Here is a 27,931-nt window from a genome sequence, read left to right as displayed (position 1 = left end):
ATACCAGGATTGCATGCCAGAGTCCCAAGATGAATGCTGATTGGACTGTTTAGATTACACGACTAGCCCTAAACCAATGGGAAATGAATATATTTGGCCTAAGCCAACCAGTGCCCATCCCATGGGTGGTATGTGGCAACAGTAGACATCTGATTGAACACAGCAAGCCAATAGAAAGGGGAAAGTGAATTCTAGGTAGGCAACTAATAATAGTACGTTACCAAGCCTTTTAAAATAAACTTGTTATCAGGCCTTTAAAAAGTAACTTCATGTTATCTCTCTTTTTAATAGTGTTCATCTGTATTTGAACTTATGTCTCTCTGAAGAATCTAAGACTTTATAAGAATGGGGACCTTATCTGTCTTGTTCATTTCACTTGAAACACAATGCCTGGCATTCAATAAATATTTGCTTAATAAATGAATGAATGCATTGTTTATCCTGCATCTCTGAGACCTTCCAGCATAATGTCTCAAACCTCTAGGGCATGAATATTTCATTTGAGATGCTTGGGCTTAAAGCTTCACAGCTGGTAAGTGGATGGCCAAAACCTGAACTCAGGCTTGCTGACTCCACATATCGTGCATTTCCGACTCTTCCAAGCTGCTCTCGTGTGTTAAAATGAGCCCTCAGAGTTTTAGCACAGCTGTGTTCAGGAGACATGTAGGAAATACATAAAATATGCTGACAGCTAGTGTCCAAATAACAATTTGGAAGATTAACAGGACTCTAAAACTAGCATGAATTGATATTTGCTTTTCTGATCTGGAGCTATCAACATGCTCCAACTTAAAATCATATCCTGCCTGATAGTATATGAAAGAATAGGATTGATCTGTCGCTAGTCTACTTTCTCATTTTGTCATGGCAATAATAGAAGGCACATTATAATTTTTCTTGTTGCATATTGCCTCTGTTGAAGATAGATCCTTTTTATCTGCTAGTGTTAGCAGAGAAGACTGATGAACAGAGCGATAACACTGTCTTCAAGGAGCTAGGTACTTCATTCATTTACATATTTTAATTTTTATCCATGTATTGAGTATTTACTGAGTACCTTCCACGTGGCAGGCGTTGTGCTAGGGGCTAGGGAAACAACATTTAGCACAGGCTAGGGAGACATTACGGTGTATCAATTAAGATAACAAATGCATTAGAAAGATGAGTTCAAATTCTGACTTTGCTGTAGCCTTGAGATCCTGGGCATACACAATTAACTTATCTTTGTCTTTTTGCTTTATTGCATGAAATTGTTCTTTTTTTTTAAATATTTTTTTAAAGTAATCTCTATGCCCAACACGGGGCTCAAAGTTACAAATCTCAGATCAAGAGTCACGTGCTCTACTGACTGAGTCAGCCAGGCACCCCATGAAATTGTTCTTCAACCTACATAGTCATTTTGGGAGGCTTAAGTGAAATAATTCAAATGTAGTACTTGCCAGGTCTGACACATTATAGTAGTTCAATTAAGTGTTATTTTCATTATTAGATGGTCCTTATCCTCAAGTCGCTTATTTATAATGAGTGCAGAAAACAGACAAATGTCTTCACACTTAATTTCACCCAAAGTTTTTTAAGTGTTGTTTTTTTCCCATTTACAAGCAAGGAAATTGAGAATTTCAATAGTTTGTTCAAGGCCTCAATTAATGAGTAAATGCAGCAGAATTCAAAATTCAAAGATGTCTGTGTCCAAAGCCATGTTATCTTCAACTATCTGCCTGAGGAAATGAGACCGTGGCTCTAGCCCTGACTTCAGATTAGTGGTTCTCAACCCTAGAGAGCGCTCACAAAGCACCAACTGCCAGGAGCCTGTTCCAATTCAATTAAATCAGTATCAGGATCCAGGCTGACTAGGCACTGAGCATTTTAAAAATCTCCTCAGGAGATTCTAACAGGCAGCCAGAGTTGAGACCCACTCAACTCTTTCAAGGCTCTTACAGCCTTAATAGTCTAGTCCTTTTATATATGACGGCAATTGTCAGAATGAGATCAGAGCTGGTAAAAGCAGGGACATTCCAGAACTTTCCTCCACCGGTGTTCCATGTCACCACTGTGTGCTTTAGAGGAAAGAAGAATGCAGGTAGATCTCCTTACCCATGGGGGTTTAAAACACAGTGGAATACCCCCCATGGAGTCCCCAGCAGCTGCATGAGTGCTGGCTAAGGAGAGTGGTGAGAACTCGAGCTCTCTCTTCGCTGTGGGGTTGACAGACCCACAGCATCCTTCACACATGGAGGAAGGAGCAGCCTGGGAAATGTCCCAAACAAATGCAGCTGTTCTTTGTTTCTGGAGAGGATGCCAATAACATTTTGTTCCTTGGGGCTCTTAAGAATGAAAAGTGTGCATAGCTATAAAAACAAACCCATAGGGGTGATTATCATACTCACCTAAATGTCAGATAGGCACTTATTTAAGTTAATTACACCATAACAGATGTTCTGACCTATATTCTACTGGAGACTTTATGTTGAGACATTCAATAAAGGGAAGAAGAATAGTTCACCAGCCACACCAGCCAGTGGATGCCCTCTGGGATATTTCAGTCATTCAGAGCCAAAGTTTCTGCAGCTCCCGAAAAGGGGGTCATTTCAGGAACTCATCCCAGAATCTGGTCCACATACATCAAACCTGCCCACTCTCTGATTTGCTCCTTATAGCAATTCTGTGAGATACACAATCAGGTATCACTATTCCTATCTTACAGACCTAGAAACTGAGGCTTCAAAAGGTTAAGTGACTTGCTCAATGACTAGGAAATGCACATCCTACATTCAAGCATACCTCCCTGGATTCTAAATTTTCTTTCCTTTTTTTTTTTTTTTAAAGACTTTATTTTTTTGTTCATGGGAGACACACACACACACACACACAGAGAGACAGAGACGGAGGCAGAGGGAGAAGCAGGCTCCATGCAGGGAGCCTGATGTGGGACTCGATCCTGGGTCTCCAGGATCACACCCTGAGCCAAAGGCAGACGCTCAACTGCTGAGCCACCCAGGTGCCCCTGAATTCTAAATTTTCAAGTTAACATTCAACTGAGTCAGGAGGAAATTACCCTACTTGAGTGCTTCATGGATATGAAACCTCCCAACCCAATGAAAGCAGAGACATCTACTAAGACAGAGGTACTGGATTCTGATTATTTGCTACTGACATGTTAAGGCTTTAACTACCATTCTGGGATCCAAGTAAGGCTAGCAGACCAGACCCAGACTCTGGGGTCTTCCTTACTCCATATGACCCCCATCCCAGGCTCAAGGAGCAGGCAATGCAATGCTAAACCTTCATGTATCCAGGCTCTGGTACAGGCTCACTACCCCATAAACATTCCATTAGAGGATGAATAAGAAAATTACCACCTGTAAAAGACAGTTGAGAACAAGCAACCAGAGCTAGGGATGGACTGGCACTAACCAATTGAAATAGAACATAAGCCACATACATAATTTTAAATTTTCTAGTAGATACATTTAGAAGGGTTAAAAAATAGGTGAAATTAACTTTATTTTATTTTTAAAGATTTTATTTATTTATTCATGAGAGACACAGAGACAGAGAGAGGCAGAGACACAGGCAGAGGGAGAAGCAGGCTCCATGCAGGGAGCCTGACATGGGACTCGATCCTGGGTCTCCAGGATCACATCCTAGGCCGAAGGCGGCACTAAACCATTGAGCCACCCAGGCTGCCCTGAAATTAACTTTAACAATACATTTTATTTTATTCAATATGTCCAAAATATTTCAAATTATGATATAAATCCTAATTATTTAACTTATATTTATTTGAATATTTATATTCCAAATATTCAAATTATTTCAAAAATTTTAAGATTAGATAATCTACATGAAAAATTAGTAATGAGATAGCTCACTTTTTTTTTTTTTTTTCATTTTGGTACTAAGTCTTCCAATTCTGGTGTGCACTTTATATGTTAGCACATCACGACTCAGACCAGCCACATTTCACACGTTCAGTAGCCACCTGTGGCTAGTGACTACTGTATTGGACAGTGTAGGTCTAAACCACCTTAACATAAATATCAGGCTACGAGACACTATTCTAAGCACTTCACACCTGTTAACTCAATCTTCACAACTCTATGAGGTAAGGAACCTATCACTATCCCCATTTCAAAAAGGAGAAAATTGAGTCGTGGAGAGGCTACACAATTTTCCAAGATCATACGATCAGGAGGAGACAGGACCAGGCTCAGAGTTAGATGTCTTAATCACTGTGCTCCAAGTTACCAAATACTAAGAGTACTTTAAATACCAACCCAGCCTTTCAGAGAAAGCCCCCCTAGTCATGCTTCACAAATACTGTATCTCCTCTTTCAACAGGCCTGCCTTTTGAGCTCTCGATTTTACATTCTAGATCATCTAAATAGCTCTTGCCATCCAAATCTCTGCAGAGTGAGTAGAACAGAGGAGCTCTTCAAAACCAGAGCTAGGTTAGAACAGGTTATCAAAGACAGAGGTCTGCTGAGGGGTATGTTATATATATAAGGGGAAAGTTTTTATATGTCAAATACCAAGACTGCACGTCTCCAAAATTGCTCATAAAACCACAGGATGCAAAGACAGGTTTCTCTGGAATCCTTGCTCAGATAAGTGAAATATTGAGGGGTTGGCCCCTCCTCAGAAATCAAGGATGTCTCATTTTTCAGGTATGAAAAAGCCCAGTTCCTCTAACACAAAACTTCAGTCTCTCATGTATTTCAAAGCTCCTCTCCTACCCCATTCAGGCCTGACCCAAGCTCAAATACACTGGGGAAGGGAAGCGGATATTGATCGGTTCCATATTTACCCCCAAACACCCTCTCCTCCAGACTTACTCTGCTGCTTCTAACTCCTCCAGAACTAACTCCTCGGGGAGAGGAAGGAGAGGTAAAGGGGCAAAATGTTATACTTGATCAGCCCTGTAGCAATATGGTCATGATGCCTACTACCTGGTGAATCGTGCCTTTTTCTTTCACACTTCACTCTTATTGGTCTTTTGGAGACCTCCTTGCTGGGGACATCTTTCTGAACAGATAAGTATCTCCCGGCTGACCCTTTTGGTGGGGTCCTTTCAAGGAAACCAGAGCCTGGCTTTCATCTGAGGTGTCCCCCCCGACCCACAGCTGACAAGATGAAATGCACCCCTGCCCATGACAGATGGAAGTGTTTTTTGTGGTTCCTTCAGCCCTTCTCTTCACCCTGCCATTGGGGAAAATTCCATCAATCTTTCCCCTCCAGATTTTACTGGTTCTGTGCCCTGCCAACTCTAGAGAATACTTGTTTCAAACTTGCCCAGGAGTTCTCTCTGAATCTGTGGCCATCTTGGGTTTCTGTAGCAATGCAAGCAACTAGTTTGGGGTTGAGTGGTCAACACCCCATATCTTTAATCCTTTTCCAGCTCCTATCACACATTTGATTTGAAAAGGAGGATAGGAGGAAATACTCTGCTCAGAGGAATTCTCTCTCACTAATCTTCTTTTCAGTATTATTATTGCCTTTGTTATGTGTAGGTGAGGATGGGTGATACGCTATGGATGGCAAAACTCATTCCAACTTCTTAGCAAGTCTTGCCGATGGTCTAGCACCCACTGTCCTCAACTTTGGAGCCTGAGCCAATGGGACCATGCTATTTCATATCGTGCTACAAAAAATAGGAGAGTTGGCTACCTCTCCAGGCTGGTTGAAATACAGCCCTGCTTAGACACACAAGGAGAAAACCGTAATTAAATTAAGTAATCAATTAAGGAATTAAATTTGAGCAAATTACCTCAAGCTGTTTTCCAACATTCAGTTTTAATATTTATAAGCTTAAGCTTTGTCTTTTCTAATCATAGGACAATTCCTAAAATTGCTTGAAAAGTGGAGGAAATGCTTTTTTTTTTTTTTCTTTTAGGCCTATGGAAAAAGAAGCCAGGTATAAAATAGAAAAGTGGTTCAAGGACCCTCAGTTCCACCAAAATACCAATCATTTAACAACAAAGATGCCTTAACAAAAGGGGTATCAGAATATGAGCTTTTGAAAGCAGCCATCCCCTCGTCCACTAGTGCTTAGCTGCTTCTTAGAAGAAACTTGAATTCAGTTGAATTCACAGACTAAGTAATTTCTATTTCCATCCCTGGGGAGACCAAGGGAGAGACATATCAAGAGAATATATATTTTAAATGCTTGGTGAAACTTCACATTCAAAAAAATATAGATCTCTCTTTCTCTCTGGGCGTAGATGTAGAATCTTTTCCATCTGAACAGGTTGACCTATAAGCCATTCTTTTCATGTCATTTTTTCCTCCTTCTTATAGAGAATCTGTGTGAATCATTGTGGCCATAAAACTCTATGACTGAACACAGATAATTACGTGACTTTTAACTGGAAGAGAACGATGTTTTAGTTCTCCATCCCCTGATGGAGCCATCTTACTCAGCCATAGATTTTCTGTCACTGTGCAGCCAAGAGCCGGGCTTCGCTGGCCAGAGGGTCTGACGGTCTGTCTGTGGAAGATGCAGGCAGGGCAACCAACAAGACTCAGAGGGGCGGCTTGCTGCAGCTTTCCTAGAATCCTTGTTCGAGCTGGGCTTCTGTCCGGCCAACAGGGGCAGCCCTGTCCCAGAGCCAGCAGCACCTGGGCCTCCTGCACCCCCACAGCTCTTGGCCAGATCCCTCTGCCTGACCCTTACACAGTGACAGGACATCTGGGCGTACAGGGACAAACCTCCACTTCCACTCTGACGTGACATCAGCCAGCACAAGAAGTGCCAAAGTACAGCAGATTGGTTTAATAACTGTGATTTAGCCTGTTCCCTCAAAATAAAAATGATGTGCCTTCAAATTACAGCATGTTCCCTTAATAATATTGGACATAGTATTTATGGAGCGACAGTTCTCGCGGTAGCACACCTTCCTTCCTAGGGCCCTCATACGCATTAGATCACTGGAATCTGACTCTGAAGGGAGAGAGGGTTGGCGAGGGGGGTACACTGGGCTAATATTATGACCTCTCTTTAAAGCCATGGAGATGGGTCATTGCACTGGATGCAACTTGCCTCGCATCGCTAGGGTAGGCACGTCCAGGGTCAGAACCAATGCCCAGTCTCCTTGCCCTCACAGTCTTACTGCATTAACTGGGAAGAAGAAGGCTGCATGGCATTTTTAAAAGAATAGTTTGTATTTTTTTTTTCTGATTACAGAAGAGTAGTCATAAAAAACAAAACAAAAACGCAAAGCACTAGAAAAAAAAGCAAAATCACCCATATTCCCAGACACAATGACTGCTGTTAACATTTGGATATGTAATCTCATATGTACATTTGTCTTTAAAAATGGTTTCCTACTGTGCACACGGTTGTTAAATGAAGTGTCTTTCATTTTCTTCCCAATTATAAAGGTAACACATGCTTATCATGGGAAAACCAGAACATGGATGATCATAAAGAACCTCAAAACCATCCTGTAAACCCACCCACCAAGAGGCGACCATTAAGAAGCAATTTCATTGAATTTGACACTTAGAAAGGCCATAGAGTTGCAACATGTCTCTAAGGCAAGAGTAAGATGTTTTGGGGAAGATTAAGGAACCAAGACTCTGCCATTTAGAATCTAAACTGATTTGACTGGAATGAATGTCTCTTTATTCCAGCTTCCCTAGTCATAAATACAGGCAAGAATTTCCAACTAAGTTCACAAGAATATTTTGGGGATCAATGGTATAACATTGTTTCAGAGTTTTAGATGTTCTGAAAGAAATCTATAATCCCCAGGCCGTGAACCACACTCATTCAGTTTAAGTTTCTCCTTGCCAGGCCAGACCACACGGAATTGAGGACACATGAAAACAGCAGAAGGTGGTTTGGCCGGAGATACACACTTCAGCTTTATCGAGGCCAGGGAATGGAAGGAGCTGACAAAGCAGAGGAGAATGTGGAAGCCCGTCCTTCTCTACAGGCAAAAACCACCCAAGCCACATCCATGCACAGGTGCTAAAGGCTCTCTGAGGGAGACAGCTCTTTATTCTAGGACTCACATACTGATTTTTTTTTTGAATTTTTTGATATATATATTTCCTTGAAAATTCAGCATGCGGAATGGTCCACCCTCTAGCTTAAGTAGCTATCTTAATCATATAGCTGCACCCACATAAATTGAGTAGACGTGATGTCTTACAGAGCCAAATGGCAGCACCAAGATGAAAGTATTTTGATGCTACAGAACATAAAGTCTCAATGGTAACCCACAAGACAGGTGGATTTTTGGTTGTGGCTGCAAAGAGGACCCTAGAATAAAGCACTCAGGTCCGTGTCACCATGCTATGATACAACAGAACAAACTAACTAAACCAATGAAAACAGTAAGTGTACTCTCAATGTATACGACACCCTGTTAGCTCATATATGCTCATGCTGTGTGCTTCCCAAAGCCCGCTCCTCCTCCTCCAAAGTCCTATGTGTTTATGGCAGATGATACCACTGTCAACCCAGGTCTCCCTGAGCCAAATTTCTTAGCATCATTCTTGGCACCTCCCTCTTTCTCATTCACCATATCCAATGAATTACCAAGGCCTGCTGATTTCATCTTCTATCTATGTCTCAAATTCTCACTTTCTTCCACCCCTGCTTCTGCCAGCACCGTCCAGGCTGCGGTCATCTCTCATGTGGTCCACTTCTTGACTTCTCGATGGTTCCCATGTCCATTCCTGCTGTCCCCCTGCCAGAGTAATCCTTCCGAAACACAGATCTGACAGTGCTACTGAAAACACTCCAGTGGTTTCCCATAGTTCTTTGAATTAAAGAGTCATTTCCATGCAGTAAAAATCACTCTCTTGAGTGCCTGATTGAGACAGACACACACAGTCATGGAACCACCACAGGATTCCAAATAGAAAACAGATCTCTTTTGTGATTAAAAATAAAGCTTGTCATAGAAACTCAGTTTTTTGTATGTGAAAGTAAGTTTTCAATCTACTTGGGTAAATACCCGGGAGTGATATTTCTAGGTTGTGTGGCAAATGCCTATTCAACTGTATAAGGAACTGCCAAGCTGTGCTCTAAAAGGGCTGTACCATTTTGCTTCCTTATGTTGTAAGGTCGAGTCTGAACTCCCTATCAATTTTCCAGGGTCCGTCTTCCTCTTCTGCCTCCCACATGCTGTGTCTTCGGCCCAAAACACTTGCACACTCCCTGTCCTTACCTGAGCCACGTTTTATCCCATTGCCTTAAGGGCCATCTCTGTCAGGAAGCTTTTCCCGAGTCTAAATTATCTCCCCCCATGATTTCTTTCATTTCCTCATTCAGCAAATGTTTGATGAATAATCACCAGGATCCAGGCTGTGTTCCAGACACTGGGCTGATGGCAGGGGGCGAAACAAACCAAAGTCCAGGCTCCTCTGGAGCTGACAGACAATGGACAACATCACCACCAACAAAAATATATACTAAAGTATCAGGTGGTGGGAAGGACTATAAAAAAATAAAAATAAAATAAAACAGAGCCATGGGCAAAACCAGAGTGGAATGTGGAGCTATTTTAGATAGGCCACCTGGAGGACACCTCTCTGGGGTATGAGTGATACCAGGGAGCAGCTCTGCAGTTGCTGGGGAAAGCTAATTCCAGGCAGAATGAGCAACAAGGACAAAGATATTAAGGTAGAAGAGGCATGAAGAAGCTAGTATGTTCAGGAAGTAGCCAGGGGACCAGCGGTAGGAGCCCATAAGCCAGGAAAGAGGGCTGGAAGATGGGGCGGGCCAGGGGCATGGTTCACCCCATCACAATGGGTCCTCAACACTTTGCCACAGCTCTCAACACACTGGTGCCATGGCCCCGGCCCATTTCTCTAGCTTAGGTTACTCGTTTAAAGGCACTGGGTTTAATGCCCCATAGCCAGTGCTTCAGGCCCACGGTGTAGGGAGTTTGGAGAAGGGCCGGTCCCCTTGTGTCTTCCACTTCTCTTTCTAGCACATTCAGGTAGTTGAATCTAGAAAGGAAGGGCTATCCAGAGTAGCCTAAAACGCAGGAAGTCAGGGAACAAAGGTGATGCCCCTAAAAGCTCTGTGTATCGGAGGAGATCCCAAGAGGGAGGCAGGTAAGCAACCGTGAACACGGAATCCCCCCAGCCCACTCAGGGCACAGGCTCTTACCTGTGTATAAGCCTGTGTGGTGTGCAGTGCCAGCTGCCAGCACCCCTCCTTCTCCCTTGATGATTTAATTCAGCGACATCTAGATTGTTGTTCTCCTGAAGCATCAATGCGTAGCAGGCGGTACTGATCTGAGTTACAGTCTGGCTGCAGAGAACTCTGGAAGAGAGCTAGAGGAAATTTTCCATGCCAGCTTATGTAATCTAGGGTCTACCACAAATCCTGGCACACAGTAGCTGAATAAATCCTCATTGGAGATGAATGAACTTTGTACAGGTTGCCTCTCCTCCTGCTTCGTCTGCAAAGGGAAGGGTTTTCACTCAGCTAACCAGGAAGACCTCACAGGGCTCTGACCCTGTACTTCGATGGATTTCTAAGTAGTTACAAGCAAAGTAGAGGTCAGCAATAAATACCATGGGTCTCCTCCATTTCCTGGTCATAGTGAAACAGATTTTAATGAGGGCAGAAAAAGAATCGGGAAGGCTCTCGTTTTCCAGGATGGAGCTGAAATAATGCCACTAGTCACAGCTGCCTTTCTCAGCATTGGTGTCAGGGCGCACAGATCAGAAGTTTATATTTTGCATATGAATGGAGTTTATTTGCTAAAAACGAATTCATCAGAATTTGCCTCCAGGATTCAAGACACATGGCTATAATGGGTGTGAGACACAGGTGAGGCCTGGGCGGGCTGGCCAGGTGGCTGGGGCTGCCCGGCTGGTGTAACTTAAATAACTGGGATCCCTGGGTGGCGCAGCGGTTTGGCGCTTGCCTTTGGCCCAGGGCGCGATCCTGGAGACCCGGGATCGAATCCCACATCAGGCTCCCGGTGCATGGAGCCTGCTTCTCCCTCTGCCTGTGTCTCTGCCTCTCTCTCTTTCTCTCTGTATGACTATCATAAATAAATAAAATTAAAAAAAAAAAGAACACCCACAGGCTTCCTGCCCAATAGTTTTCTTCTATTGGCCTGCCTCAGTGTCTAAAATCCCCACTGTTAGTCTCACCTTTGAGTTAAGGCCCTGAAAGATGGTGTCCAGATGCTCCAGTATGTGGAGGGATGTTAACTCAAAACATTTGCATCTGTTACCATGTTCACAGAATAAGTTTCTCAAACAACAATGATGATATTTGCAACCTACTGTTGAGCACTAACCCTGTACCAAGCGTTTTACACACTGAATGCTTTGTATTTCATGTCATACTCTCATGGATCTATCTGTCTGTCTGTCTATCTATCCATACACTTTAGGATATTTATATATCCTTGTTTATAGGGGTAAATGGAGGCTTGGCAAGAGCCAGAGATCATGCAACCCCAAATGGATTCACACCCAGATCTGCCGATTCTAGATTCTCTCTTCTTCTTCTTTTTAATGATGTAACATATACAATGAAGTGCCCAATCTTAAATGTATAGCTCGATGAGTGTTCACACATGCATACCCTCATACAGCTAGCACTCAGACCAAAATAGAGAACATTTCCAGCACCCCAGGAGGCCCCTTCATGCCCCCTCCCATCTGCCCGCCCGCCCCCCAGCACATCTCTCCTGAAAGGGGAACAGAACCTGAGTGCTTAACTGTTTGGATCTGTGAAGGGGAGGTGGTAGCCCAGGCAAGCTTACAGGGAAAGAGAGGAAGGAAATAGCCCCCCCCCCAAAAAAATATGGGGGGAGTGGTAGTAATAGGGAGGCAGCACCGGGGAAAGACAAGGGCTTGTCCTCAGGCACCACCTGCTCCTGCAACACAGCCAGCCCGGCCCAGGTAGCTGGGACAACAAGAAGCACCTCCAAAGCGTGTGTGCAGAGACGCCGGGAGTGCAGGACCTGCATAGCAAGCAGCGCCCGGCTCTCCCACTGCCCGGAATCCCAGTCTCTAACTAGAAGCAGAATGCTGACAAATGAAAAGGAGATGTGTTTGCTGGCACAGTGTCCACGGAGTGGGAACACAGGCCAACCCAGGGCTCCCACAGGAAGTTTCAAACCCACTTTGTAATTCTTAGTTGAGCTATCATCAACTCTTCCCAGATCCAATATTGTGTTTTTACTTTGCTAAGTTTAAACCCAGCTTCTCTGATTGTCTTTCCGTCTGCCCTACAGTCGGGGGTGCCAGTTTGGGAACGCTACAACGTCCTCGGGCTTCTGTACGGCATCAGCTGCATTCTCTTTGAGAGAGCTCCTCTGCAAGCTGTCGAGTGTAGACTGGCTTGTAGGTGATTATTCTTACCAGTTCTGCCCCAGATAGGCCTCACTCCATCTCCAGATCTGAAGTCCTCACGAGTTGGCAGGTTTAGACGCACCTCGAGGAAACTCAGTGCCTTAGTCTGTGGGGCAGCCGCAGACAAAGATGAAAAGCTACGAACGTAGGTTTCTGCTGACGGGGAGAGAGGAGCAAGACTTGGCCAAGTGGGGCATGGCTGAAGAAAGAGGGAGGAAGAGGAGTATGAAGAGTGGAAGGAGGGAGAGAGAAGCAAGAGAAAAGCAGGAAAGGGAAGAGGAGTGGGGGAGGCAATGAGAAAGGGAGGAGGGAAGAGAGAGGAAGAGGGGAAGAAGAGTACAGAAAGTAAGTCCAGGATGGAGAGAAGTAGTTCAGACTCTGAGAGGACAAGAGAGGACTCTGTGAGACAAGCAAAATGGACTTTTGAAAGCTTGATTATCTACATTATTTGGCAGCCACATAGCTGGAGAGTGCCAAACGACCCACCTCAGTGGGCGCCCACAGGAAACTGGACACTCAACACGGCAAATTTGATTCTGCTCCATGGCCTCCACGTGCGCACTTACGCTTAGCAGACACTGGGGTGACTGTACCCACGGCGGTGGACATACGTTTGGCCCTCATCAGCCGTGTCCAACTTACACAGCTGAGAAACTATCACAGGTGAGAGAGAGAGGAGCGAACAGAACCGGTTCGGGGCCACCCACTCTCTTCTTTACAACTGCCCCGGAGAGATTTCTTTAGCTGTAACCAACTGTGCTAAACTAGACACACTGCTTTTCAGAATATTCTATCTAAGAAGTCAGGGAAGCATGAAATGATACCTTGAAAAAAGTTCTATCTAAACTGTTTAAAAATTTTGTCTCATGTTTATAGGGGGTAGCCCCTTCACTGAAACTGAGCCCCTCCCCAAGAAGGGGACGGCCTCCACCTTTGTCCCCCAGGAGGTCTACAGAGCCCAGGTCCCCCTGCATGTGTGTGTCATCAAAGTTAGAGAAAACCTCCGAGATCTGCTAAGTGGTGCGTCTGTTTGGCCGGGTTTGAGGAGCAATAAAACATTTTACTTTTTAGCAATGACTCCTCACTTAGTAACATCCCTTGCTAGTCAAAAGATACTTGAAGTTCAAAAAATTCAATCTCTACCCATAAAGAAGCTCACTCTGACGCATATAAAAATAGTGGCTAAGTGTATTAAATGATATTTTATTGGCATTTTTCCTGAATTGACAAACATGTGCTGATGATAGTCATCGCACAAAAGTTAGAATTCTGAATCTAGCAATCTAAGTTCACATCTTAGAAAATCTGTCCACAGAAGGCATCTTAGTGAACTAGAAACACTAGAAATTAGAGGACTTTAGTTTTACTAAGTGGGTAGAGGAGAGTAGAGGAGGGGTGCAGGACCTGCCTAGCAAGCAGCGCTGGTCTCTCCCACTGCCCGGAATCCCAGTCTCTAACAAGAAGCAAAATGCTGACAAATCCACTAAATGGGTATTATTCTTTGGGTAGGTTATATTTATTTACTCATTCATTCCAGAAATATTTTCTTGAGCACTTACTGAATATGTGCCAGACTCTACTGATTTCTGAGGATATAGAGAGGAAAGGCTCCTTCCTACCACCCTGCACTTCCTCAGAGAATGTAAACAAATCATATCTAATTATTTCCAAGCCGATGGTGTAATACTGGCTTCTCATATTAGACTATAAAACTGCACAAGAGAGGCAACTGTGCTATTTACTGTTCATCTCCTTTCTCCATCAGCTAAAGCAATATATGGCACATGGTATTTGCTCAGCAAATATTCATTCAATGAACGAGTTTATCATAAGTTAACATTTACATAACTTACACCTGTTATTTTACTCAATCTTCTCAACTATCCTATGAGGTAGGTCGTGATCTCCCCACTTTACAGTTGAGGAAACTGGCCACAGGGCACATAACAAAACTGGAATTCAAGCCCTCACAATTTGGAGCCAGAATATTTGCTCTTGTCCAGTATCCTATATGGCCTCTGAATGGACTGATGGATACATGAACTAATAAATGAGTGAATGAATGAAGGAATGAATTTAAGTAGTTCACTGACTCTGGGCTTTAGGATCATTATATGAGGATCCTGAATAGCACTCCTAAATTTTTCTACCAAAGTTTAAAACAAGTTCTTTTAACCAACCACATGACTAGATCATCGGCAGGTATGTTCCATTTGTTATTTGAAATGTATTATCTGGGATCCCTGGGTGGCGCAGCGGTTTGGCGCCTGCCTTTGGCCCAGGGCGCGATCCTGGAGACCCGGGATCGAATCCCACGTCAGGCTCCCGGTGCATGGAGCCTGCTTCTCCCTCCGCCTGTGTCTCTGCCTCTCTCTCTCTCTCTGTGACTATCATAAATAAATAAAAAATTTAAAAAAAAATTAAAAAAAAATGAAATGTATTATCTGATGTACAGGAATGGTGGGGGCTAGGAGTCCGTGTCCTCTCTAGCACGCCCTTGTATTTCTGTCCCTGCCACTTGAGTCATATCATTCCCAAATCTGGGTGTGCCTTTTGTGCTTATTATAATCATATGATTTAATTAAGTATTTAAATGAGTAGATTAAGATTACAAAAGAAACAGCTGTGTGAAAACTATACTGATTAGATAGTAAATATGCAAGGATGGATTCTTGTCTGTGTGTTTGAAATAGTTTAAAATAGTGAATGCTGGAAAGCTAAGTAAAAACTTTGGAAATATTTAAGAAATGCAAGTCACTTGTGTTGGCAAACTGCTTTCAAATACTGTGTGGAAGAGACAACAGTAAAAGAATTATAAAACATCTTGACAGATTTTCCACTTAAATTGCTTTGCCGGTGGCTTTAGATTCTCACAAAGACCAGGCACTTAGGGATATTAGACAGTTAGAAAATCCAATCAATGAACCCACTCTCACAGAAATCCCCTTAGACTGACATCAAAAGAAAAGGAAAATACACTTACAGATTCTACATGTAGTGTTTATATTATATATATATTTATATTAATGTATATATTCACATATATTATGTTTTAAGATAAATTAAGACATTAAAGGCAAGCATGCGTCAATTTTCTAGGATTCTTGTATTTAATCATTTTAGTAGGTGCACAAAGATTTCAAAAAACTTCCTCAAAGTCTCATGTTTTATCCTAAAGTTTATATGAGCTTTGTACCCCATTCTGTGGTAGACATGAATACTGTCCACCAAATATTCCTAATTCTTCTGGGTACACAGTAGAGTTGCACCTCCCTGACCCTCTTTGAATATAGGTAGGTCTAGGGGCACCTGGGTGGCTCAGTGTTTGAGGGTCTGCCTTTGGCTCAGGTTGTGATCTTGGGGTCCTGGGATGGAGTCCTGCATCAGGTTCCCTGTGGGGAGCCTACTTTTCCCTCTGCCTATGTCTCTGCCTCTCTCTCTGTGTGTGTGTGTCTCTCATGAATACATAAATAAAATCTTTTGTTTTTTTTTAAAGAAGATAGATAGATTTATATGACATTCTTTGGCCAATGAAGTGTATGAATGGAAATGACAAGTGTCACTTGCAGGTGAGTATATTACGATCTAGCTCATGACTTACCTATTGCCTTTTCCTCCACTAAAACAACAGATAAAGCCCTACAGAGAGTCTGTCCCATCAATCTGGATTCTGGAAGGAAGGCAACGTGGAACATAGGCCTCAGCTGACCCCCTCATGTTACAGGAATGAGAAATAAGCTTGTTGTCTTAAATCACTGAGATTGGAAGTCTTTTGCTATCAGAGCATAATCTAATCTGTCCTAATACATACTCCATGATATATTTGTAGTTGTAAATATATACGTGTATTCCCCATCAAATTTGAAGATACACTTAGCACTCCAGAGAGACACAACACATTTACCTAGTGACTTAGTGTACTGCTTATCCTTTTTTTTCCCTTGTGAGAAGTAGAGAACCAGATGTCTCTAGAACCCCTTCAGATGCTAATATTATGTCATGCTACGTTTGAGGAAAAAACAGGCACCCGTGAAAGTTGTGCCTATGTCGCTTCACTAAACTAAATAAAATAAAATTAATTTGATTGGAGAGCTGTTATATCTGATTGTGGAGCAATTGATTAGATTTCCAAAGAGTCAATCTGATTTGGTTGTTCTTGTTTCGATTGTCTTAATGAGGGAACTGGATTGCTCAGTGACCCAATTGATTGTTTTGGCAATTGGCCTGCCAACTGTTGGCTGTTTAGCCGGTGCCACAGCTTGACCCTAGGACAAAAGGTAAAATTAATTCATTTGCATGCTGAATTTGAACATTTTCCCCTACAAGCTGCTATGTGTCAAGTTCTGTCATATAATAAAAAATATTTATCAGCTGTAAATATTTAAAATGTATAATCTCCCCTGTTATACATGCCACCCCAAGAGATCTAAATATTTTGTGATGCTATTAACTTTGATGGGGTCAAGCTTCAATTTTAAACTCTGTGCAGACCTCTACTTCCCTGGAGAGCTTCATTTCAATATCTCTTAGGATCAAAAATTGATTATCCCTTGCCCTTAAAAATAATTGATTCTGATTCCATCAATTCAAAATGAAAATACTTGTGCAATGGTGGAAGAATGGACTCCAGCTCCAGGAGATCAGTGACTTGTTCTAGTCATTCTTGTGTGCACTCAAACAATGCTTGGGCTTATTGTGGGTGCTTAAAGATAGTGAATGCATAAGTGAATGAGCCATCAGCTACTGATGGAGAAGAACCACTAGTCCTTTATTTCAGTTATTTTCTAAAAGCGAAAGGAGTGTTTTTCTGAACACATGAAGCAATCAATATAGCTTCATGGTTACGTGCTTTGGGTCTGCAGTTAGTTGAGTCTGAATTTGATTTCTGATCTTGTCAGTATGGCAGATTGCATCTCCCAGAGATGGTCACAATGATACCTCCCATCCCACAAGGCATTTTGCAATATGAACTTGCAGTCCCCCGCTATCATGAGGTAGTCAATTTTTCCACTACTGAATCTGGGCAAACTCTGACTGGTTTGACCAATAGAATTAGCAGAAGCTATGATGCACCAGTTACAGACATAGCACTTAACTAATCAGGGAGTTTCTGCTTCCTGTCTCTTCCACCACCAGGTAAAAAGTAGAACCCTCTGAAGCATGAAGGTTCTGGTTGGATCACTTCTCGGATGATGCAAGCACAGAGACAGGATACATCTTGAGATAAAATTGGGTGGATTCATTATTAGACTCATTGAATTTGCTTTACCTTTTGGAACACACAATTTTAGTAAGGAGTTGGCTATAGAGGTTTGAAACTTGAAAGCGAGATACATATTGGAAATACAAATTTGGGAGTTAACAGCAAATAGATGGTACCTGGGAACATGGAGAGTTAGCAAGATAGATAAGAAGGAAGATTATTTTTAAAAATAAAAGGCATAAAGGATATGAAAAGAAAGTGGGCCTGGGGTCATAAAAAGGAACACCATTGTTTAAGGAAAGGGCAGAGCAAGAATAACTGTGAAAGAGTTTGAGAACGAGGGTCTAGAAAGGTAGGTGGCAACCCAGGAGAATTCTGCATCACAGAAGCAAAGTGAAAGGGCTTGGAGAAAGAAGATGTGGTCAGTTGTGCCAAATGCTGCTAAGATGTTAACAGAGCTGAGGACAGACCTATCTGGCAAGACTGCAAAGCTAGTCTCTGTTTTCCACTATCTCTTGCAGCTGGGGTTTTAGATCTGAATGAGGTTTCATTAATTAGATGCATTTGTTTGAGATTTGGAAAGTGAAATTGAGCAATCTCTCTGGAGCTTTTGGCTGTTTTCATGCCCTTTGGTGATACAATTAGGAAAGCTGTATCTCAGTGCTGCTTCCAGAGAACACACTAGCCAATAATATACTGGCCATCAAGGCCATCAAAAGCCAAGTCCAATAGTCTAAAATGCTTTTTAAAGGACATGATGGATGTAATGTATCCACAAATACTATGAAATTGAGAGTTCACAGAGTGATGCTCCATCAGGCTTTCAGATCTGGACATGCCATGTAAAAAGACTCCAGAGTATCATCTGCTTTAAATTCAAAGAACAAGGCCCAATGAAGTCACAAAACATGTCAATTTGCATTAATCCACCTGGCCAGGAGAGCTGAATATGGAGAATCAAGATGTGCAGAAGGAATGTTTGAAGAAACATTCCATTGTCAGCAGACAGTCGTTGCCGCCCAGAGCTAAAGGATTATGTTTACTTGTATGGTGTATATGTTACTTCTGACCAAGATCAGAAGACTTTTTAGCTGCTATAATTGGTGACAATTTCAGAAAGAATTCTAGAATGCACAAAGTTTTCCCCATTTAGTATCTCCCTTCCATACCTTTCTTCTGAGAGAGATAGGAAAAGGAATTAATCTCATTATTCCTTGGGCTAAATTTTGGCAAGGCAAGGTTGAGGAACTTCCTAACGTCATAAGCAGAAGCAAACTCAAGAAGACTTTCGTGAGTCGCTAATTCTGAAGAGACATCCCAAATATATGGTTGTTTACAGTTTTTAAAGCACTCTATTTCATTTCATTTTTGTCACATCCCTAATAAGGAAAATAAGACAAGTGTTCATGCTTGTTTCCATTTCACAGATGAAGAAACTGAGATCCTAAGGAGTTTGACCTAACTAGTTCATATCACTAAAAGCAGCAGAGCAGAAGTAGGATGTTGATTTTATCTTTCCCTGTCTTTTGGTGAACTCTATAGGTTGACTCAAGACAGTCCAGCTTGGGGGCACCTGGGTGGCTCAGTTTTTAGGCATCCAACTCTTGGTTTCAGCTGAGGTCATGATCTCAGGGTTCTGAGATTGGGCTCTATGTTGAGCTCCACACTCTGTGCAGAGTTTTTTTGAGATTCTCTCTCTCCCTCTCCCTCTGCCCCTCCCCCTGCTCACGTGTACACATGCTCTCTCTAAAATAAATAAAATCTTGCAAATATAGTACTTTCAGCATTGATTATCAGCACCAAGTGTCTAAAGCTGCCTCAGTTTCCTTGTATCCTAAATTTTCCCAGGCTGGGGGGAGGATGCCTGGAGGTTCAAGGGGGTCACAATTATTCATAAGAAAATGGCCAATTCTCTCATGTCCTTCTGTAGGTCCACTCTCACCTCCTCCCTGGAAACTGAAATATAAAGCAGCACAGCTACAAAGTATGCAAAACAATTTTTCACAACTTTTCTTTTTGCTTCTACCAGAGATTAGAGTTTTGGCATCTTTATCATGTCATTAGTTTTAGTTAGGTTCAGAGTAAGGAGGTCTTCAAGGCTATGGGTGACTGACAGTGTTTAGACAAGTCCAATTAAATTTCTTATGTTTGGATAATCTTGGGAAGATAAATAAATCATTGAAACTTTCATTATAAAAACCGCCATTTGGCAAAATGGCAATGTTTCTCCTGGGAAAGCAATGAAGATTTATGTCAGGAGGAAGGGTACAGCCAGTTGCACATACCCCGCCAGGAGGAGCATTCCTATCATGGAATGAAGTGAAGGAAACATCTAGGTCAACTCTGTGCACATGACTGTTCTCCCCATCCTCAAACCCCTTTTCCAGCCTTTTTTCTTGGTAAAGTTGTCAACTGAAGATATTTCCTTCATCAAACTCTTCAGTCAGGTTTGTTGTGAGGAGGCAGTGCCCAAAGGCGAACAGTGATGCTCTGACCAACACACCTGCATCCTGCGATCTGATTCCCAGGGCCTCTCATGACCCCGTTCTGCCCTTAAAATGCCTGCCTGTTTTCTCCCGGGATTCCTTTCCACTTGGGTGTAGCCCTAAAACAAGTGAAAATTGAAGGAGTTTTCTAGTTCTTCTATAATTTTCTCTTGGAGCGGTAACCACCCTCTCTTGTCTCTTGTTCCTATTCCCTCCCTACATCTCCAGGGCATCTGTGAGTGATGCTTATGAAGATCTTGGGAGTCATTAAGAATATCAAGGAAATGTGCATGCAAACTAATTAGTCAATGTCCTTACAGGATTTCTGTTAAGTTTGTTATTGCCGTGGTGGTTATGTACATTTTTTTAAATGCTCATAATTTGGAGATATATCCTGAAGCACTACAGAGGAAATGGTATGATATCTGGATTGCTTTTAAAATACTTCAGGAAAAAAAGTGGTCATGATGGAGACAGAAACCACACCGTTTATTGTAACAGGGAATAAAGAATGATTAGCCAGGTGACTGACAAGCAAAGAAAACCAAAGCGATCATGGAGGGATCATGGAAGGAGCAACTGCCGGAAGTAGTTACTGCCCTAGGGTTGGGAAACAAGGAAAGGGATCAGAATTATGAAGACCTAGAGTCTTGGAGGAAGTAAGTGCCCCACTTAGCTGGACACAGACCTTTGAGAAGACAGCTAAAGTCTGGGCTCCAGGAGGGGCTCTGGAGACTACAGACGGGTCGCTAGAGAGTGTGCTCTGGCCTCCTGAGCCTGATGCCTTTGAGGAGGATGTGAGGCTGGTTGTGTGAGTGTTAGAAAACCTGCAGCTGGCTACTACCATTACCCTGCAAAGCAGCCCTGCAGGGTGGTATGATCAGGAAACAAACAGGAAGAGGTAAGTCCTTTCTTCCTCCTCCAGCCTCAGTCTCTCTAGTACCTGCCATTGGCAGAGTCCAACAGGGAGCCGGTTGACAAAACTGAAATGAGGTTTGAGGAGCACTAGTCCCCAGCAAAGGTGAGTTTGGAGGTGAGATAATAGTACAAGGGGGGCACACAGCCCTGGATTACCAAATAGGGGCTAATGGTTGGAACTGGGTGATGGATACCTGAGGCTTGACCCGCTCTTCTCCCTGCTTTTGTACTTGTTTGAAATTTTCCTATAAAAACATGAAGTTAAGATGAAAAGGAGCTCACTTGAAAAAGAAGTCTTTTAAACTTTTGGTATTATTATTAATATATCAAAAATAATGAAATGATTTTAATAGAAATTAAAAAAAATTTAAGATCTGTCTACAATACTGCCATTCATAAAAACCAAATTTGCTTTTCTAACAGCATTAAAGAATCCTAAACCCCAGGGGGAAACTGACCCACACAGTTCAGTGTCACCTTTCCCACACCTTCTCTAAGATGAGTTCTCAGCCTCCACCTCCATTTAAGGGCATGTCCTAGTTCATTGTCAGACTGCCAAAATGATACATATAAGTATGTCTCCCTTACCTTTTCTCCATGCATCTTTTCTCCCATTCCTCTCATCATTACTACTCTCTTTTTAAACCCCCTCTAGTTAATCCATAGACACAGTATAATCTGTAGGCTTCAGTAGAATCTTGAAGAATGGCTGTTGCTGGAAATGACCAGTTAGCCCAAATGATGCTCTCTGTGTCTTCCAGGCCAAAGGGGTGGCATTTCATTCTTCTTTCCAGGCTACCAGTGGCCTCTTACACCCAACATGAAAATGATCATAAAATGGGTTGTGTGGCAACTGAATATATGAATGGTTTCGTGCAGACTCCTACTATGCCCAATTGGAACAGCTGGATGTTTTAGAAATATTGTCCCTACTGGAATGTGGAGAATGGATTGAAGAGGAGCAAGATGAGGGCCAAGGAGGAAAGTCAGGATTCCAAAAGAAGAATCTAGGCAAAAGTGGATGATAATCTGAACTAAGATAATGGCAAAATGGATGGAAAGGCTTAAAGGGTTCCAAGAAATATTAAGGAGTTGGAATCAACAGGACATGAACACGGATCGGAAGTGAAACAATGAGGTAGAAAGAAAAGTAAAAAATGACTTCTATAGTCTTTGTTTGTGTGTAGGTGAGAGAGTGATGCTCTCACTCACTGAGGCAGAAAATACAGAGGAAAAAAACTGGAAAGAGGAGATGGTAAGTTTGCTTTGGGGACATGAATGTGAAGGTTCTAAGGGGTATCCAATAGTAGAGTATCATTAGCAGTTGAGTATATGGTCCTAGAGCTTAGGTTTGGAAGGATTTGGGATAATGACATAAATGAAGAGTTATCTTTTGGTTTTCATAATCACATTTTTAAAAAAGATTTCACCTATTCATTTCAGACAGAGAGAGGAAGAGAGAGAGCGAGCAAGCCTGAATGGGGGGAGAACAAGAAGCAGAGGGAGAAGCAGGCTCCCCACTGAGCTGGGAGCCTGATGTGGGGCTCGATCCCGGGACCTGGGATCATGACCCAAGCCAAAGGCTCAGCTGACTGAGCCACCCAGGCATCCCCACATTTGTTTTTAATTCCACAAAGATATATATAAGTTGTAACAAGTTCAACCAACATACACAAATAAAGTAGCTCTTCAATGTCCTCTCCTCACCCTAGATCCTCCCTGAAGGTAACTGCTACTGTCATTTCACCTGTACTCTTCTAGATTCTTCCCCCCTGCCTTTATATATATATATATGAACTTACAAAACTGTGTGTTGTTTGTGCTTGTTTACCTGAAAGGTATGTGCCTGAAACCTAGAGTGCCCTAGGTTCCCCAGAAAATAAACTTTGAGATAGACATTTGCAGGCTGGATTTTTAATGGGGGTGGGGGGTGGGGGATGAATCACTGGAACAACACCCGTAAGGGTGGGAGGGAACAGGGGTGAGAAGAAGGACAAGTTGATCCGTGGTATGAACACAACTGATGTCTTGGCCAATCTCATGGGGGCACTCTGGAACTGGGAGTTAACCCCCACAGAGGCAATGTGTACCCTCACGTTAACCAGTCCTTGGATGAGAGCTGTCCCTGAGGAGGGCATGTTCTTCAGAAAGCATGACTCCCTTCAGCTGAGGGAAATTCCTAGAGAGGGACTCCACTCTGATCCCTCAACAAGCAGTGCTCCTGGCAGCTGCAGACACGAGCACAGTGATCCTAAAGGGAAGATCTGGGAGGCACACCACAGCATCCTCTACACAGGCTGTACTGATAGTTCTGAAACTTGCCTTTCACCCAAGGTATTTATCCTGGAAAGCTGTCTTTTTTAGTAGTTAGATTGATCATATTCTTTTTCATCACTATATAGTATTCCAGAAGACAAGGTACCACTGTCTTTCATTGGTGGACATTCAAGTTGTTTCCAGTTCCTTATCATTAGAATCAATACTGCCCGGCAAATGGGTTTCTGGCTTCTGGTCATGGCCAATTAAGTCCTTACCAGAGGATGCTCCTTCCCCTCTGGAAACAATGATAAAACCTGGATAAAAGATGAAGGCAAGTACCCAAAGTCACCGGTGAGTGAACAGAAGCAGAAAGACTGTGTGTGGGGAGTAAACGTCTGGAGGAGAGGATCCTTGGAGATGATTCCCCCAGTTCTGCTGCTTTTAGTCTGGGGTGGATGTGGTCCATTTGTTGTTTGGCAGCCTAGTGGTGAAGGCACTGATAGAAAAACTCATAATCTTCCCAGTGAGCAGAATCAGAAAGGTGAAGTGGGGAACTGCTATTGAAGTAAATGGAGGAATCCTGGAAGGGAAGAGAAAGGAGACAGAGAAAGGATCCCTGAATTCTATCTCCCCACATCTCATGATGACCTCTGAACCATGCATACCCAGGGCAAAAGAAAGCAGGTTGGCTGAAGTGATTTGAACCAAGAACGAGCTGCTGCCTAATGAAAAAAGTTTGCAGTTCAAGCCTCGCCAAGAAAACTGCCTGCTAAAGCAAAGCAAACAACGCACATTAGAGAAAAATAACAGAAACCCAAATCTTCATAACTTCATGGTCATAATATACATGATACTTTCCAAAATAATTTGACATATGAAGGATTAAGGAAATGTAGCACATTCTCAAGAGAAAAGAAAACGAACCACATCTGACCCCAAGTGAACCAGATGTTGAAACCAACAGATAAGCAGCTATTATAACTATCCTTGATAAAGTAATCAGAATATGCTCTCAATGAATGAAAACAGAGAAACTCAGAAGAGACATTTAAACAATTAAAAAAACAAAACAAATGGAAACTCTAGACCTAAAAAATGCAATATCTGAAATTTAAAAATTACCAGATGAACTCAATAACCAATTGGAGATGTAGACTTGAAAACAGAATCAGTGAAATTATCTAAATAGATGAACAAAGAGAAAAAGATTGAAAAAAAAAAATGAACAAGGGACCTCTCAGATAATACCAAATGGTTCAACACACAGGTAGCCTCATAAGAAGAAAAGAGAAAGCATAGGGCAGAAAAAGTATTTGAAGGGATCATGGACAAACGTTTTCCAAATGTGTTGAAAACCAGAAATTTACAGACCCAAGATGCTTTGTCAACACCAATTGGAATAGATATGAAGACTAGCATTGAAATACATGATAGTTAAATAGTTAAGCCAAAGATAAAGAACATATCTTGAAAGCAGAAAAAAAAAAGACACATTACATACATTTCAAACAAAATTAAATTAAGAAATAAATTTTCATCAAAAACTATGGAGGCCAGAAGAGAATGAAATAATACCTTTAAAGTGCTGGAGGGGGAAAAAACCCTATAAACCCAGAATATCTTATCCAGCAAAAATATCCTTCAAAGATGAAAGCAGAATAAAACAATTTTAGATAAAAGAAAACTAAGAGACTTTGTTGCCAGCAGATCTGCACTAAAAGAAATGCTAAGGGAAGTTCCTTAGGCCAAAGGGAAAAGAGTCTAGATGGAAATTTGAATTTTAAAATTAAAAGTAGATTTTACTATTACAAGTGAGACACTTTATTTTTTTTTAAGATTTTATTTATTTATTCATGAGACATACACACACACACACAGAGAGAGAGAGAGAGAGAGGCAGAGACACAGGCAGAGGGAGAAGTAGGCTCCATGCATGCTTGACGTGGGACTTGATCCCAGGACTCCAGGATCATGCTCTGGGTGGAAGGCGGCCCTAAACTGCTGAGCCACCCAAGGATCCCTTAAAGACACTTTAAATCTGAAGATACAAATAAGCTCAAAGTAAATGAACGGAAAAATTTAGATATATACTATGCAAACAGAGAGCATAAGAAGACTGCAGTGGCTATATGAATATCAGGCAAAATAGATTTCAAGATGTTGTGGGTTGAATTTTGTTTTCCAAAAAGATATTGAAGTCCTAACCCGTGGCACCTATGAATGTGATCTTATTTGGAAATAGGGTCTTTGTTGATGTAATCAAGTTGAGATGAGGTTATAGTGGATTAGGGTGCACTCTAACAACCAGGGTCCTTATAAAAAGAGAGACACTGAGACACATGGAGAGAGGAAGGCATGTGATGACAGAGGCAGACATTGGATTGATACATCCACAAGCTAAGGGACACCAAATATTGCAGACAACAATCAGAAGTTAGGAGAGGAAAACAAGCCTGGTGCCTTCAGAGGAAGAATGGCCCTACCAATACCTGGGTTTTAGACTTCTAGCCTCCAGAACTAAGAGAGAATACATTTCTATTGTTTTAAACCACCAAGTTTGTGGTACTTTTTTTTTTTAAGATGTTATTTATTTTTCCATGAGAGACACACAAAGAGAGGCAGAGACACAGGCAGAGGGAGAAGCAGGCTCCATGCAGAGAGACCAACGTGGAACTTGATCCTGGAACTCCGGATCACGCCTTGGGCCAAAGGCAGATGCTCAACCCTGAGCCACCCAGACGTCCCTTTTGTGGTACTTTTTTAATGGCAATCCTAGGAAACTGATACACGAGACCAAAAGTGTTATCAGAGATAAAGGGGAAGAATATTTCATTATAATAAAAGGGTTCATTGAGGAAGGCATAACAATCATAAATGTGTATACAACTAATAAGTGTTTCAAAACACGAGGTAAAAACAGCATTAAAGAGAAAAATAGACAATTCCACAATCAGAGATTTCAGTACTATTCCATTAGCAATTAATAGAATAACAAGGCAAAAATATCAGCATAAACATAAAAGATGTAAGAAGAACACTACCAACCACATAAATATATAAAGGAAGGAAGAGCTGTTAGCCTTGGAACATATTTTTCTGCTTTCTGCAGTTTTCCTGATGTCCTCAATTATAGTCTTGGCCTTTCTTCTGATCTGCAACATATTTACCCTATTTTCCTCTCAAACTTGTGGTTGCAAATGTTTTTAATTTGCTCTTAAAAAATATCTTTCATCTTACATCATTTATGCTTTTTTTTTTTTTACTCTTTCTTTTTGGTTAATCATTTTAAAGTTCTCTTTTCTTATCAGTGTGTATCTTCCACTCTTCCACACATTTCTTCTTTCTATTTTGTCCTAAATTCATACTTCTTGTAGATTTCTCATTTCCTTAAAAAGATAATCGTAAACACTTCCAAATGCTCTATACATATTCAGTCTTATCATCGTTTACAACAACCATAAGAAGTAAGGACAATTTTATTCCTATTTTATAGATGAGGATACAAAGGCACAGAGAAGTTGAGTGACTTACCTCAGATCACAAAGCAGTAAATGGTGAAGCCAGATTCTCACCAGGTAGTTGAGTCCCAGTATCTGTGCTCTTAACTACAGGACTATGGAATCTGTCTTCCTAGACTGCCAATTAAATATTTTGGTTCCTTTTTTTTTTTTTTAAATAGTAACTTCTCTTTTATTTCCTCTTTACCAATTTTCTCATTTTCAAAGATTTTGCTCATTCTACCAGTTATACTATTCTTCATTAAATTACTTCTTGCTAGCTCCTTTATCATCATGAAAACAATTTTCTTTCTAAACCTCCTATGGCAGATTTAAAAACACCCCTCTCAAAGATAGCCATTTCTTAATCTCTGCAACCTGTACATGTTGTTTTATAGGGTTGAGAATCTTCAGATGAGGAGATTATTTTGGATGATAAACCATGCTGGCCTTGGAGAGTGGAGTGGTGTCACCATAAACCAAGAAATGTGGTAGACCCCAGAACCTGGGAAAAACTAGCAATGGATTCTCTCCTCCAGCTTCCAAAAGAAGCACAGCCCTGCTGACACCTTGATTTCTACCTAGTTGGGCTGATTTCAGACTTCTGGCCTCCAGAACTGTGAGAGAATACATTTCTGTTGTTTTGAGCCTCTTAAGTTTGTGGTAATGTTACAACAGCTGCAAAAAAAAAAAAATAAATAAATAAAGAAAAGAAAAGAAAAACCAAATACACTCCTTCTCTCAGTTACATTGTTAAAACATTTCACTTGTTGCCTTCTGTCATGGAGAAAGATAATTTTAGTCATTCATGTTAACACACATTGTATACATGCCTACTTCGTGCTAGGCTGTAGGAATAAACAGGTAAAATAGACAGTGCCTTTATTCTGAAAGAGCTTGGGGCAATGGTGGTCAGTGCTGGGAGAAGTAATTTCAAATACAATACAATAAAGTATATATTTTGAAAGTGAGAAAGACTGGGAGATCACCCAAGAGGAGTGTGAACTTGACAAGACCAAGGCTGGCTTCTTCATGGAGGTGATGGGAGGAAAGAGTAAACTAGACACAGTGGTGCTCCAGGCAGAAGGAACAGCATGTGCAAAGATAATTAGTTCCTCTCTCACGTCCTCTGCATCTTAAGACACTCTTATTTCCTTCAGTTAACTGATAAGACCCATAAAATGTCACTTCTTCTATACCAGGTGCTTGGTGGTGCTGATCATTGAAAAGAT

At 41.8% G+C, this 27,931-nt stretch overlaps 2 long non-coding RNA genes across 2 annotated transcripts in view; one reads left to right on the top strand and one right to left on the bottom strand.

Annotated features, from left to right (window-relative positions):
• Positions 1-10,482, bottom strand: part of LOC140598688 (uncharacterized) — a 65,533-nt gene extending 55,051 nt beyond the window's left edge. The window contains exon 1 of the long non-coding RNA XR_012001281.1: positions 10,127-10,482. This is a non-coding gene — a long non-coding RNA (uncharacterized lncRNA). The remainder of the gene's footprint in view (positions 1-10,126) is intronic.
• Positions 1-27,215, top strand: part of LOC140598689 (uncharacterized) — a 40,177-nt gene extending 12,962 nt beyond the window's left edge. The window contains exon 3 of the long non-coding RNA XR_012001283.1: positions 27,098-27,215. This is a non-coding gene — a long non-coding RNA (uncharacterized lncRNA). The remainder of the gene's footprint in view (positions 1-27,097) is intronic.
• Positions 27,216-27,931: the final 716 nt, after the last annotated feature.

This window comes from Vulpes vulpes, chromosome 4, assembly GCF_048418805.1.
Source record: "Vulpes vulpes isolate BD-2025 chromosome 4, VulVul3, whole genome shotgun sequence".
Classification (NCBI taxonomy): Eukaryota; Metazoa; Chordata; class Mammalia; order Carnivora; family Canidae; genus Vulpes; species Vulpes vulpes.
The sequence above is the reverse complement of the archived record's forward strand: the minus strand, read 5'-3'. Positions and strand labels throughout refer to the sequence as shown.